The sequence below is a fragment of the Neovison vison genome, chromosome 11, assembly GCF_020171115.1.
Source record: "Neovison vison isolate M4711 chromosome 11, ASM_NN_V1, whole genome shotgun sequence".
NCBI lineage: Eukaryota > Metazoa > Chordata > Mammalia > Carnivora > Mustelidae > Neogale > Neogale vison.
Genome location: NC_058101.1, coordinates 87,968,035 through 87,981,150, shown reverse-complemented (window position 1 = coordinate 87,981,150; position 13,116 = coordinate 87,968,035). Strand labels below are relative to the sequence as shown.

The 13,116-nt window shown below is 40.3% G+C and overlaps 1 pseudogene; it reads left to right on the top strand.

Annotated features, from left to right (window-relative positions):
- LOC122890263 overlaps positions 1-12,176 on the top strand; it is a 36,736-nt pseudogene extending 24,560 nt beyond the window's left edge.
- The last annotated feature ends 940 nt before the right edge of the window (positions 12,177-13,116 follow it).

The window sequence follows — 13,116 nt, the reverse complement described above, 5'->3', positions numbered from 1 at the left end:
ACAACACTATCTGAAGGGGTTTAATTCTAAGAAATACTTCATTATTAAAACTTTGTGGCTCGTACCCAAAGAAAGCTGAAGTGGAATATAATTGCCTCTGGGTCTGTATTTTGATATATACGTCATAGCACCAACTGTTGTTAAATGGCATCTTACAGTAAAGAGGACTTTGACAGAATCCAAGACAGTCCTATTTATTAAAACATTGATATGAATGTAGATTTACAAGTGGAAATATCACCACAATTTAAGTTTAAAGTGGAAATGTAAAAAAAAGAATCATGGAGAAAGACAAATTTATGGCATAATTTTATCACTAATACTTCCTAGTCTAGAGCTGCAAACCCCTTGAGCCAGTTCCTTTAACTGCACTGCTCCCTGGTGGTAAGATGGTTTAGTACAGTGACAGAAAGAGGCCGGTTGGGAAGGAAGGAAAACAGGTGAGAGTGCAACAAGGCAAGGGACAACAGGTCAGATAAGAAATAAAATAGAAAAGTTTGCTGGAAGAGTAGTACGAAGATCCTGCCAGTGAGAATGTTGGCGGCAGCCGCTGGGATCTTGTAGGAGCTGCTTTTGCTGCTCATCTGTTTTTGTCAGCTCTCTTGAATTCCTTTGATTTTGCTTGGTTTGTTTTGTTTCATTTTGCTTTGTTTTGAGGCCTTGTGAAGGGTCCGTGTTGTGAGAGAGAGTCACACTTCTCAGCCGCCACTAACCTTGGGCTCCCTATCATCTTGGAGAAGTGTGGCCTCGGAATTTGGATGATACTAGTCCACACACGGACACTTGGCAGAGGAGATGGCAGAATAGCTCAGTGGCCCAGAAGAAATTCCTCTGGGGAGCATTTTACTCTTTTTACTACCTTGGAGGCTGACAGCCAAATGAGGGCCTTGGTGCTTGTTTATAATTTATGCCTCTCTAATTTCCATGAGGTGAGGAGGCCTGTCATGAAGATCACAGTTAGAGAGATGCTTGGAAAATAAAAAGGAAAACTAACAATGCTGAGGAGTAAGCACAAAGTTCAGGGACAGAGGCACCAGGTGATTGTCACAACTGAGCATAGCATTTAGCTCTCAATTTCCTCCTAGCTAAGGAAAAACTGGAAATACAGGAAATAATAGAGTGTGCATTACACGAGAGAAGGAAATACAATGTCCTTCACATAGTTTCTGTGACTTGTTGGAGTTTTTAGCTAATGCTGTGGTGGGAATCATTTTACCATATGTATGAAATCAACATGCTGGACACCATAAACTCACACAATGTTGTTTGAAAATTCTATCTCAATAAAACCGAGGCAAAGTTTTAAATGACTCAAGATAGTTCCTGACATTAGATTCCAAGAGGAATTTATCCTAGAAATTTTAGACTCATAAATAAACACCGAACTGTGAGGCATCCAAATGCATAGTCCATTCTCTTCCAGAAGGGCTTGCAGTTAACTGGGTGTAGTTGAGTTCTTGCAGTGATGAATAGTTCCCATCTGTCAGTGTTTCCTAGCTTCTGGTGGGACCCCTAGTGGTCCATGGAGTTATTGCAAAGTGTCCACGAATCTAGCTTCTAAATGCACAATCTCAGGAGGGAAAATTAATGTTTTGTGCAAACGTACTAATATTTTTTTAAAATGTAAGGATGACTAGAACTAGCAAAATATAGATTTATGTAAAAGAACACTGAGTTCAAACTAGCATTTCCTCATTATATATTTTCTTAGTTAGATTCTACTAACAATACCATTGTTAAGATTTGATATTACAAGGGGGTCCTTTTGCTTGACAGAGTTGTGAACCATCACTGGGGCAGATGGTCTAGATGGTGTTACTGCTCTGAGCAGAGAAGGCAGACTCTCTACCCCACCCCCAGCCCTTCCCTAGTCACTGCTCTCAACTGTTTTTCATGTTCTGAGATGAGCTCCAAGAAAGGCACCCATGTGTTCAGATGCTTGGGGCTTTGTTCAGTAATCAGCTTTGTGGTTTTAGGAGGCCCAAAAGAACTTCAGGGCTTTCCACTCTGAACCCTTTGTTCAGGAAGCTTAAGAGACTTGTTGTGGTTTCAGAAATGACATGCTTGAAGTTCTGGAGTTGGCACAAACTACTGTTCCTGCTCAAACGGATGGTAGGAAGAAAGGCAGCCATAGGGGCTGGTGGCCCAAAAACTGAAGCTGTGGTTATCTCCACAGACAACAGCTCTTTAGCAAGCTTGCAATTGCTTCATACCCTTTCATGTGGGCAAAGAAAAAACTTTATCAGACAGAGAGTCTCTATTCTCTTGAAATGCTGGGCTGAGAGGAGAGGAAATTGGGCAGCAGATCGTGGCCGAATTTACAACAGGGAAAATCACGTCTCTGTTGAGTTCTTCCTTATCACAGGGACAGCTCCACGCCCCTGGATGCGTCACCGACGCTTGAGTGCTGGCTGATGCTCAGACTGCAACATGAGGACCCCTGAGAGAAGCAGGCAGAGCTCTCTGAAGCAAACCTGAGGTCTTAAGCCACTGTGTTCTGGATCGCCTGTCTTGGCTGTTTAAGGACAGAGGCCAATGGCTGCAAGATTCCAAAGCTAAAATGGGCACTGCAAATCCTTGTGAGAGAAGCATTGCTACACAGAATTTCAGCTGTTGCAGTTAAGACAGTGCCATTAAATAAGCCATCCAGTCACCACCGAAGGACAAGCTGGCACATTTGTTAAGGAGACTACCAAGGTCACAGTTTGTATGTCTTTAGTTATAACTCTAAGGGCACATATTGAATCTAGCCAAAAATGTCTTCAAGTCAAGAGTCTTTCAGTCTCTCTTAGAATACAAACATTCTGAGGCACGTGGGTGTGCAGTCCATTGAGCAGCCAACTCTTGGTTTCTGCTCCGGTCCCGATACAGGGTCATGAGATTGAGCCTCACATCAGGCTTGTGCTCAATGAAGTGTCTGCTTGAGTCTCTTGCCCTTTCCCTCTGCCTCTCCCTGCCTCTCTTGCTCTTTCTCTATCTCTAAATAAACAAAATAAATGTTTTTTTTTTAAGATTTTATTTATTTGAGAGAGGGAGAGATACAGATGAGAGAGAGAGCATGAGAGGGGGAAGGTCAGAGGGAGAAGCAGACTCCCTGATCAGGAAGCCCGATTCAGGGCTTGATCCTAGGACTCCAAGATCATGGCCTGAGCTGAAGGCAGTCGTTCAACCAACTGAGCAACCCAGGCACCCCACAAACAAAATAAATCTTAAAAAAAAAAAATACAAACATTCTGGTGGGTATATCTGGTAGGAATAGGGGAAATGACTGGTGTCTGAAGTTGAAGCAAAGTGCTGGGAACAGAATGTTAAAAGAAAATAAAAAGGCCATACAGATTGTGCTTATGGCTTGGAAAGCCTAGAATAGTAACCTGTGGTCAGAAATAAGTGGCTAAACGCAAAATCACAGCCAGGCAGAGTCTGACTAGCTCATGGCCCAAATTCTCAGCTCCCCCTCCTTTCTTCCTGGGTCCTCCTCCCCTCTTGCTGACCTAACTTCAAACTATATACTCTTCTTTTACTCCCTTTGCTCCAGCAAAGCTGTCATACGAAAGCACTGAGCCAAGGAAATACTCACTTGTATCTTGATTCTTTAGGTAAGGAATTCCACTTCTGTTTTCCCATATAAAAAAGAGCTAGTGCCATCATGGTTCCCTGATGCTAAAGTAACAAACAAACAAACAAAGAACATATCTTTCTTGCTTTTCTGAATTCTGGAAACATTTAAAAATGTATATATTTAATATGGGAGTGTTTATATATATATATATATATATATATATATATCCCAAAAAGTTGTTATTAAATACATGCTGTATCTTCTAATTAATGGTCCCATTGAACTAAAAAATATATAGTTTGTTTTTGTTTTGCTCTTTCTCACAAGTTAATGTAAAGAATAAATGTGATAATTCTTGTGAAAACTTGGCAGTATATCAAGGTAGATAATAGAATGCCATGAGATTTTTTTTCCTAGAGGGTCTCCTAACTCTTGAATGATGGTTCAAATGATTCCCAAGGACATCTTGTGCAACAGACACATGAGGCTCTCTTTCTTATAGGCACAATGTTATAAGATTGGGTTCCATTATTAGAAAATTCTTTAATATCAGAAAAATATCCTTATTTTAAAAAGAGAGAAAATACTAGTATATGTTCTTATAAACATTAAAAGTAAACATAATATAAATTACATATATTATGTATATTATATACATTAATTAATATATATTAAAAAGAATCATTAAAAGATGTTCCTTTAGGGATTTTTCTGCATGGTCTGGGTTGACCAAGACTTCTTTAAAATATGAATCCAATGAAATTTTGATAGGAAATGTCTTTCTATTTTCCTAAATATCCCATAGAAAACATAGTTGGTCTTGATTACTCTAAGACTTGTTAAGGTATGATGATTGTTTTAAGGAAGATGGCTGTTGGGCTTCTGGCAGACCAAGGTTTGGGTACAGACCAACCTTGTGGTACCTCCCAATGGTATCAGGTAAATGGGCCCTGCTCTTCTTCTTGGTCTATTCTTTAGAAAATTTTTATATAGGAGATATTCTCTCTCAAGTCTCAAACTTTAGGATATATAGTATCAGGGCTACTAGGGGTCTGATTGTGGACAGCATTTTCAGATTCCAAGAATTTGGTTTTCCCAAAGTTAGATGTAAATTCATGGCAACCAAGATTAAAACTTAGAACTGTGTCCTGTGGGGATGGATAACATATTTTTACAACCAAAAATATGTTATTTGTTGAATAACTGCTCTGTGCTAAGTTCTATATAAGGCATGAGATATGCAAAGATGAATATATATTGTTATAAACTGATAAAAAATATGAGCTAGAAAATCATAGAAGAAAATTACATATGGTCAATAAACATGTAAATGTGTGTGACTCACTAACAATTAAAAATATGTTAGGGGGGAGGAGTCAAGATGGCGGAGAAGTAGCAGGCTGAGACTACTTCAGCTAGCAGGAGATCAGCTAGATAGCTTATCTAAAGATTGCAAACACCTGCAAATCTGTCGGCGGATCGAAGAGAAGAACAGCAATTCTCGAAACAGAAAAACAACCACTTTCTGAAAGGTAGGACTGGCGGAGAAGTAAATCCAAAGCGACGGAAAGATAGACGCCGGGGGGAGGGGCCGGCTCCTGGCAAGCGGCGGAGCAACGGAGCACAAAATCGGGACTTTTAAAAGTCTGTGCCACTGAGGGACATCGCTCCAGAGGCTAAACCGGGGTGAAGCCCACGCGGGGTCAGCGTGGCCTCGGGTCTCGCAGGGTCACGGAAAGATCGGGAGTGTCTGAGTGTTGCAGAGCTTGCGGATATTGGAACGGGAAAGCCGGCTACAGAGACAGAGCTGACAGTAAGCTTGCAGCTCGGTGTTGCCTTGAGCCAGTCGTGGACTCGGTGAGCTCGGAGCACGGCCGGAGGTTGGGCAGACGGGAGTTACTAGGAGCTGTTCGCTGAGGGCGCACTGGGGAGCGGGGCCCCGGGCTTTCGGCTCCTCCAGGCCGGAGACCAGGAGGCCGCCATTTGTGTTCCCGTCCTCCGGAACTCTACGGAAAGCGCTCAGGGAGCAAAAGCTCCTGAAAGCAAAGCCCAGCGATTCACTCAGCCCGGCCCCTGCTAAGGGTGGTGCAATTCCGCCTGGGACAAAGACACTTGAGAATCACTACAACAGGCCCCTCCCCCAGAAGATCAACAAGAAATCCAGGCAAGACCAAGTTCACCTACCAAGGAGTGCAGTTTCAATACCAAGGAGAGCAGCAGAATTCCAGAGGAGGAGAAAACAAACCACGGAACTCATGGCTTTCTCCCTGTGATTTTTTAGTCTTGCAGTTAATTTAATTTTTTTTCTTTTTCATTTTTTTTCTCTTCTTCTGCTAAAATTTTTTGTAAACTTTTACCCTTTTCTTTTTTAACATTTTTAACTAGTTTATATAATATATATACATATATTTTTTCTTTTTTATACTTTTTTTATTCGTTTTTTTTTAATTCTTTTTTTTCTTTCTTTATTTTTGAACCTCTTTTTATCCCCAAATCAGAAGAGATCCCAATCTCTTCAATCTCTTTTTTAAATTCTTTTTTTTTCTTTCTTTCTTTTCGAACCTCTTTTTATCCCCAAATCAGAAGAGACCCCAATCAGAAGAGATTGGGAGATCCCAATCAGAAGAGATCCCAATCAGAGGAGATCCCTCACCCAATCGTGAGGGGGGAGAAATCCCCCCTCACGATTTGGGATCTCTTCTGATTAGATTAAAGCATATTTTCCTGGGATTGTTGCCACCCTTTTAGTATTTTACTTGCTCCTTCATATACTCTTAGCTGGACAAAATGACAAGGCGGAAAAATTCACAACAAAAAAAAAGAACAAGAGGCAGTACCGAAGGCTAGGGACCTAATCAATGCAGACATTGGTAATATGTCAGATCTAGAGTTCAAAATGACAATTCTTAAGGTTCTAGCCGGGCTTGAAAAAAGCATGGAAGATATTAGAGAAACCCTCTCCAGAGATATAAAAGCCCTTTCTGGAGAAATAAAAGAACTAAAATCTAACCAAGTTGAAATCAAAAAAGCTATTAATGAGGTTCAATCAAAAATGGAGGCTCTCACTGCTAGGATAAATGAGTCAGAAGAAAGAATTAGCGATCTAGAAGACCAAATGACAGAGAATAAAGAAGCTGAGCAAAAGAGGGACAAACAGCTACTGGACCATGAGGGGAGAATTCGAGAGATAAGTGACACCATAAGACGAAACAACATTAGAATAATTGGGATTCCAGAAGAAGAAGAAAGAGAGAGGGGAACAGAAGGTATACTGGAGAGAATTATTGGGGAGAATTTCCCCAATATGGCAAAGGGAACGAGCATCAAAATTCAGGAGGTTCAGAGAACGCCCCTCAAAATCAATAAGAATAGGCCCACACCCCGTCACTTAATAGTAAAATTTACAAGCCTTAGTGACAAAGAGCAAATCCTGAAAGCAGCCCGGGAAAAGAAGTCTGTAACATACAATGGTAAAAGTATTAGATTGGCAGCTGACTTATCCACAGAGACCTGGCAGGCCAGAAAGAGCTGGCATGATATTTTCAGAGCACTAAACGAGAAAAACATGCAGCCAAGAATACTATATCCAGCTAGGCTATCATTGAAAATAGAAGGAGAGATTAAAAGCTTCCAGGACAAACAAAAACTGAAAGAATTTGCAAATACCAAACCAGCTCTACAGGAAATACTGAAAGGGGTCCTCTAAGCAAAGAGAGAGCCTACAAGTGGTAGATCAGAAAGGAACAGAGACAATATACAGTAACAGTCACCTTATAGGCAATAAAATGGCACTAAAATCATATCTCTCAATAGTTACCCTGAATGTTAATGGGCTAAATGCCCCAATCAAAAGACACAGGGTATCAGAATGGATAAAAAAACAAAACCCATCTATATGTTGCCTCCAAGAAATTCATTTTAAGCCCGAAGACACCTCCAAATTTAAAGTGAGGGGGTGGAAAAGAATTTACCATGCTAATGCACATCAGAAAAAAGCAGGAGTGGCAATTCTTATATCAGATCAATTAGATTTTAAGCCAAAGACTATAATAAGAGATGAGGAAGGACACTATATCATACTCAAAGGGTCTGTCCAACAAGAAGATCTAACAATTTTAAATATCTATGCCCCCAACGTGGGAGCAGCCAACTATATAAACCGATTAATAACAAAATCAAAGAAACACATCAACAATAATACAATAATAGTAGGGGACTTTAACACTCCCCTCACTGAAATGGACAGATCATCCAAGCAAAAGATCAACAGGGAAATAAAGGCCTTAAATGATACACTGGATGAGATGGACATCACAGATATATTCAGAACATTTCATCCCAAAGCAACAGAATACACATTCTTCTCTAGTGCACATGGAACATTCTCCAGAATAGATCACATCCTCGGTCCTAAATCAGGACTCAACCGATATCAAAAGATTGGGATCATTCCCTGCATATTTTCAGACCACAATGCTCTGAAGCTAGAACTCAACCACAAGAGGAAGTTTGGAAAGAACCCAAATACATGGAGACTAAACAGCATCCTTCTAAAGAATGAATGGGTCAACCGGGAAATTAAAGAAGAATTGAAAAAAATCATGGAAACAAATGATAATGAAAATACAACGGTTGAAAATCTGTGGGACACAACAAAGGCAGTCCTGAGAGGAAAATATATAGCAGTACAAGCTTTTCTCAAGAAACAAGAAAGGTCTCAGGTACACAACCTAACCCTACACCTAAAGGAGCTGGAGAAAGAACAAGAAAGAAACCCTAAGCCCAGCAGGAGAAGAGAAATCATAAAGATCAGAGCAGAAATCAATGAAATAGAAACCAAAAAAACAATAGAACAAATCAACAAAACTAGGAGCTGGTTCTTTGAAAGAATTAATAAAATTGATAAACCCCTGGCCAGATTTATCAAAAAGAAAAGAGAAAGGACCCAAATAAATAAAATCATGAATGAAAGAGGAGAGATCACAACTAACATCAAAGAAATACAAACTATTATAAGAACATACTATGAGCAACTCTACACCAACAAATTTGACAACCTGGAAGAAATGGATGCATTCCTAGAAACACATAAACTACCAAAATTGAACCAGGAAGAAATAGAAAGCCTGAACAGACCCATAACCAGTAAGGAGATTGAAACAGTCATTAAAAATCTCCAAACAAACAAAAGTCCAGGGCCAGACGGCTTCCCCGGGGAATTCTACCAAACATTTAAAGAAGAACTAATTCCTATTCTCCTGAAACTGTTCCAAAAAATAGAAATGGAAGGAAAACTTCCAAACTCATTTTATGAGGCCAACATCACCTTGATCCCAAAACCAGACAAGGATCCCATCAAAAAAGAGAGCTATAGACCAATATCCTTGATGAACACAGATGCGAAAATTCTCACCAAAATACTAGCCAATAGGATTCAACAGTACATTAAAAGGATTATTCACCACGACCAAGTGGGATTTATCCCAGGGCTGCAAGGTTGGTTAAACATCCGCAAATCAGTCAATGTGATACAACCCATCAATAAAAGAAAGAACAAGAACCATATGATACTCTCAATAGATGCAGAAAAAGCATTTGACAAAGTACAGCATCCCTTCCTGATCAAAACTCTTCAAAGTGTAGGGATAGAGGGCACATACCTCAATATCATCAAAGCCATCTATGAAAACCCCACCACAAATATCATTCTCAATGGAGAAAAACTGAAAGCTTTTCCACTAAGGTCAGGAACACGGCAGGGATGTCCATTATCACCACTGCTATTCAACATAGTACTAGAAGTCCTAGCCTCAGCAATCAGACAACAAAAGGAAATTAAAGGCATCCAAATCGGCAAAGAAGAAGTCAAATTATCACTCTTCGCAGATGATATGATACTCTATGTGGAAAACCCAAAAGACTCCACTCCAAAACTGCTAGAACTTGTACAGGAATTCAGTAAAGTGTCAGGATATAACATCAATGCACAGAAATCAGTTGCATTTCTCTACACCAACAACAAGACAGAAGAAAGAGAAATTAAGGAGTCAATCCCATTTACAATTGCACCCCAAACCATAAGATACCTAGGAATAAACCTAACCAAAGAGGCTAAGAATCTATACTCAGAAAACTATAAAGTACTCATGAAAGAAATTGAGGAAGACACAAAGAAATGGAAAAATATTCCATGCTCCTGGATTGGAAGAATAAATATTGTGAAAATGTCTATGCTACCTAAAGCAATATACACATTTAATGCAATTCCTATCAAAGTACCATCCATCTTTTTCAAAGAAATGGAACAAATAATTTTAAAATTTATATGGAACCAGAAAAGACCTCGAATAACCAAAGGGATATTGAAAAAGAAAGCCAAAGTTGGTGGCATCACAATTCCGGACTTCAAGCTCTATTACAAAGCTGTCATCATCAAGGCAGCATGGTACTGGCACAAAAACAGACACATAGATCAATGGAACAGAATAGAGAGCCCAGAAATAGACCCTCAACTCTATGGTCAACTAATCTTTGACAAAGCAGGAAAGAATGTCCAATGGAAAAAAGACAGCCTCTTTAATAAATGGTGTTGGGAAAATTGGACAGCCACGTGCAGAAAAATGAAATTGGACCATTTCCTTACACCACACACGAAAATAAACTCAAAATGGATTAAGGACCTCAATATGAGAAAGGAATCCATCCAAATCCTTGAGGAGAACACAGGCAGCAACCTCTTCGACCTCAGCCACAGCAACATCTTCCTAGGAACATCGCCAAGCAAGGGAAGCAAAGGCAAAAATGAACTGTTGGGATTTCATCAAGATCAAAAGCTTTTGCACAGCAAAGGAAACAGTTAACAAAATCAAAAGACAACTGACAGAATGGGAGAAGATATTTGCAAACGACATATCAGATAAAGGACTAGTGTCCAAAATCTATAAAGAACTTAATAAACTCAACACCCAAAGAACAAATAATCCAATCAAGAAATGGGCAGAGGACATGAACAGACGTTTCTGCAAAGAAGACATCCAGATGGCCAACAGACACATGAAAAAGTGCTCCATATCACTCGGCATCAGGGAAATACAAATCAAAACCACAATGAGATATCACCTCACACCAGTCAGAATGGCTAAAATCAACAAGTCAGGAAATGACAGATGCTGGCGAGGATGCGGAGAAAGGGGAACCCTCCTACACTGTTGGTGGGAATGCAAGCTGGTGCAACCACTCTGGAAAACAGCATGGAGGTTCCTCAAAGTGTTGAAAATAGAACTGCTCTATGACCCAGCAATTGCCCTACTGGGTATTTACCCTAAAGATACAAACGTAGTGATCCAAAGGGGCACGTGCACCCGAATGTTTATAGCAGCAATGTCCACAATAGCCCAACTATGGAAAGAACCTAGATGTCCATCAACAGATGAATGGATCAAGAAGATGTGGTATATATACACAATGGAATACTATGCAGCCATCAAAAGAAACGAAATCTTGCCATTTGCGACAACATGGATGGAACTAGAGCGTATCATGCTTAGCGAAATAAGTCAAGCGGAGAAAGAGAACTATCATATGATCTCCCTGATATGAGGAAGTAGTGATGCAACATGGGGGCTTAAGTGGGTAGGAGAAGAATCCATGAAACAAGATGGGATAGGGAGGGAGACAAACCATAAGTGACTCTTAATCTCACGAAACAAACTGTGGGTTGCTGGGGAGAGGGGGGTTGGGAGAAGGGGGGTAGGGTTATGGACATTGGGGAGGGTATGTGCTTTTGGGTAAATTGGAAGGGGTGGTGAACCATGAGAGACTATGGACTCTGAAAAACAATCTGAGGGGTTTGAAGTGGCAGAGGGGTGGGAGGTTGGGGTACCAGGTGGTGGGTATTATAGAGGGCACGGCTTGCATGGAGTACTGGGCATGGTGAAAAAATAATGAATACTGTTTTTCTGAAAATAAATAAATTGGAAAAAAAAATATGTTAGAGTCTCGGTGGGGAGTCTTGTGCTTCCAGATGCAGGTGACCATGTGGCAGCCACTGGCTTGAGCAACACTGTGAGAAACACTGTCAGATTCTTGGACAGCCCCACCTACCATTTCTGGACTACAGATGCTACTCTCAGTGGCAACTTTTGAAGATGTGTCTATTCCTGAGAAGCTCAGGAAGCAGTTTTGCGATCTTGGCACTTGGTGGTGGTTACCTCCACTGGGGCCATTTTGAAATGATGCACCTAACAATGAACACTATATGGACCCCATAAATATGTTTGCCATATGGAGAGCATCAGCCCCTTTTAAGCTCATCACCTGCAAGGGTATGAGACAGCACATGTGGGAAGGCAAAACTTCTTTTGGCAGCAATGTGATTCCTGTGAAGGTTGGCCATCTCATATGGAGATGGGAGGGCATTGTAAATTCAAAGAGGTACAGGTTTCCTTGATCAGGTTGCCCACAAATTGCCCTTCTCATTGAAGGCTGTGTGTACAAGACTCTAGGGAAGATGTGGAAAGATCAAGAGGTATGAGAACAGAACAAACCAAACCCCTGGATTTTTGAGCATATAGCCACTGCCAAAGCAGGGGGTATGGAAAATCCTAAGCCTGTATAATTTCACCCAGAAGGGAGGTCCTGGGACAAATTCTATATGCCTTAATGTGTGTAGTGAGAATGTAAAAAATAAATGTACAAAGAACACTGAGAGGGAAAGAATCTACATTTTTATTCCCCTCAGTCTACCCTTAAAGTCTTTGGGTAGCTCAAATGTCTAACCAAGGAGCAGCATATGAATAAATTATTTCTGAAAAATTATACAATTTCTGTTGATTTTTAAAATCTTTTTCAAGTTTTAATTTAAATTCCAATTAGTTAATGTACAGTGTAATATTAGTTTCAGGTGTAGAATTTAGTGATTCATCACTTACATACAATTAGGTAATGCTCATCACAAGTGCTCTCCTTAATCCCTATCACCCATTTAACCCAATCCCCCACCCACCTCCCCTCCAGTAACCCTCAGTTTGTTCTCTGTAGTTAAGAGTCTGTTTTCTCATCTGTCTCCTTTTTTTCTCCCACTACATTTATCTGTTTTGTTTCTTAAATTCTACATATGAGTGAAATCATTTGCTATTGTCTTTTTCTGACTGACTTATTTCACTTCACATAATACCCTATAGCTACATGTCATTGCAGATGGTAAGATTTTGTTCTTTTTTTATGGCTGAGTAATATTCATTTGTATACACAAACACAAACACACACACACCATCTTCTTTTTTTTAAGATTTTATTTATTTATTTGAGAGAGATCACAAGCAGGCAGAGAGAGAGAGAGAGAGAGGAGGAAGCAGGCTCCCGGCTGAGCAGAGAGCCTGATGTGGGGCTCGATCCCAGGACCCAGAGTTCATGACCTGAGCCGAAGGCAGCGGCTTAACCCGCTGAGCCACCCAGGTGCCCCACACACCATCTTCTTAATCCATTCCTCAGTCAATGGATATTTGGGCTTTTTCCATAATTTGGCTTTGATTGTTAATACTGCTATAAACATTGGG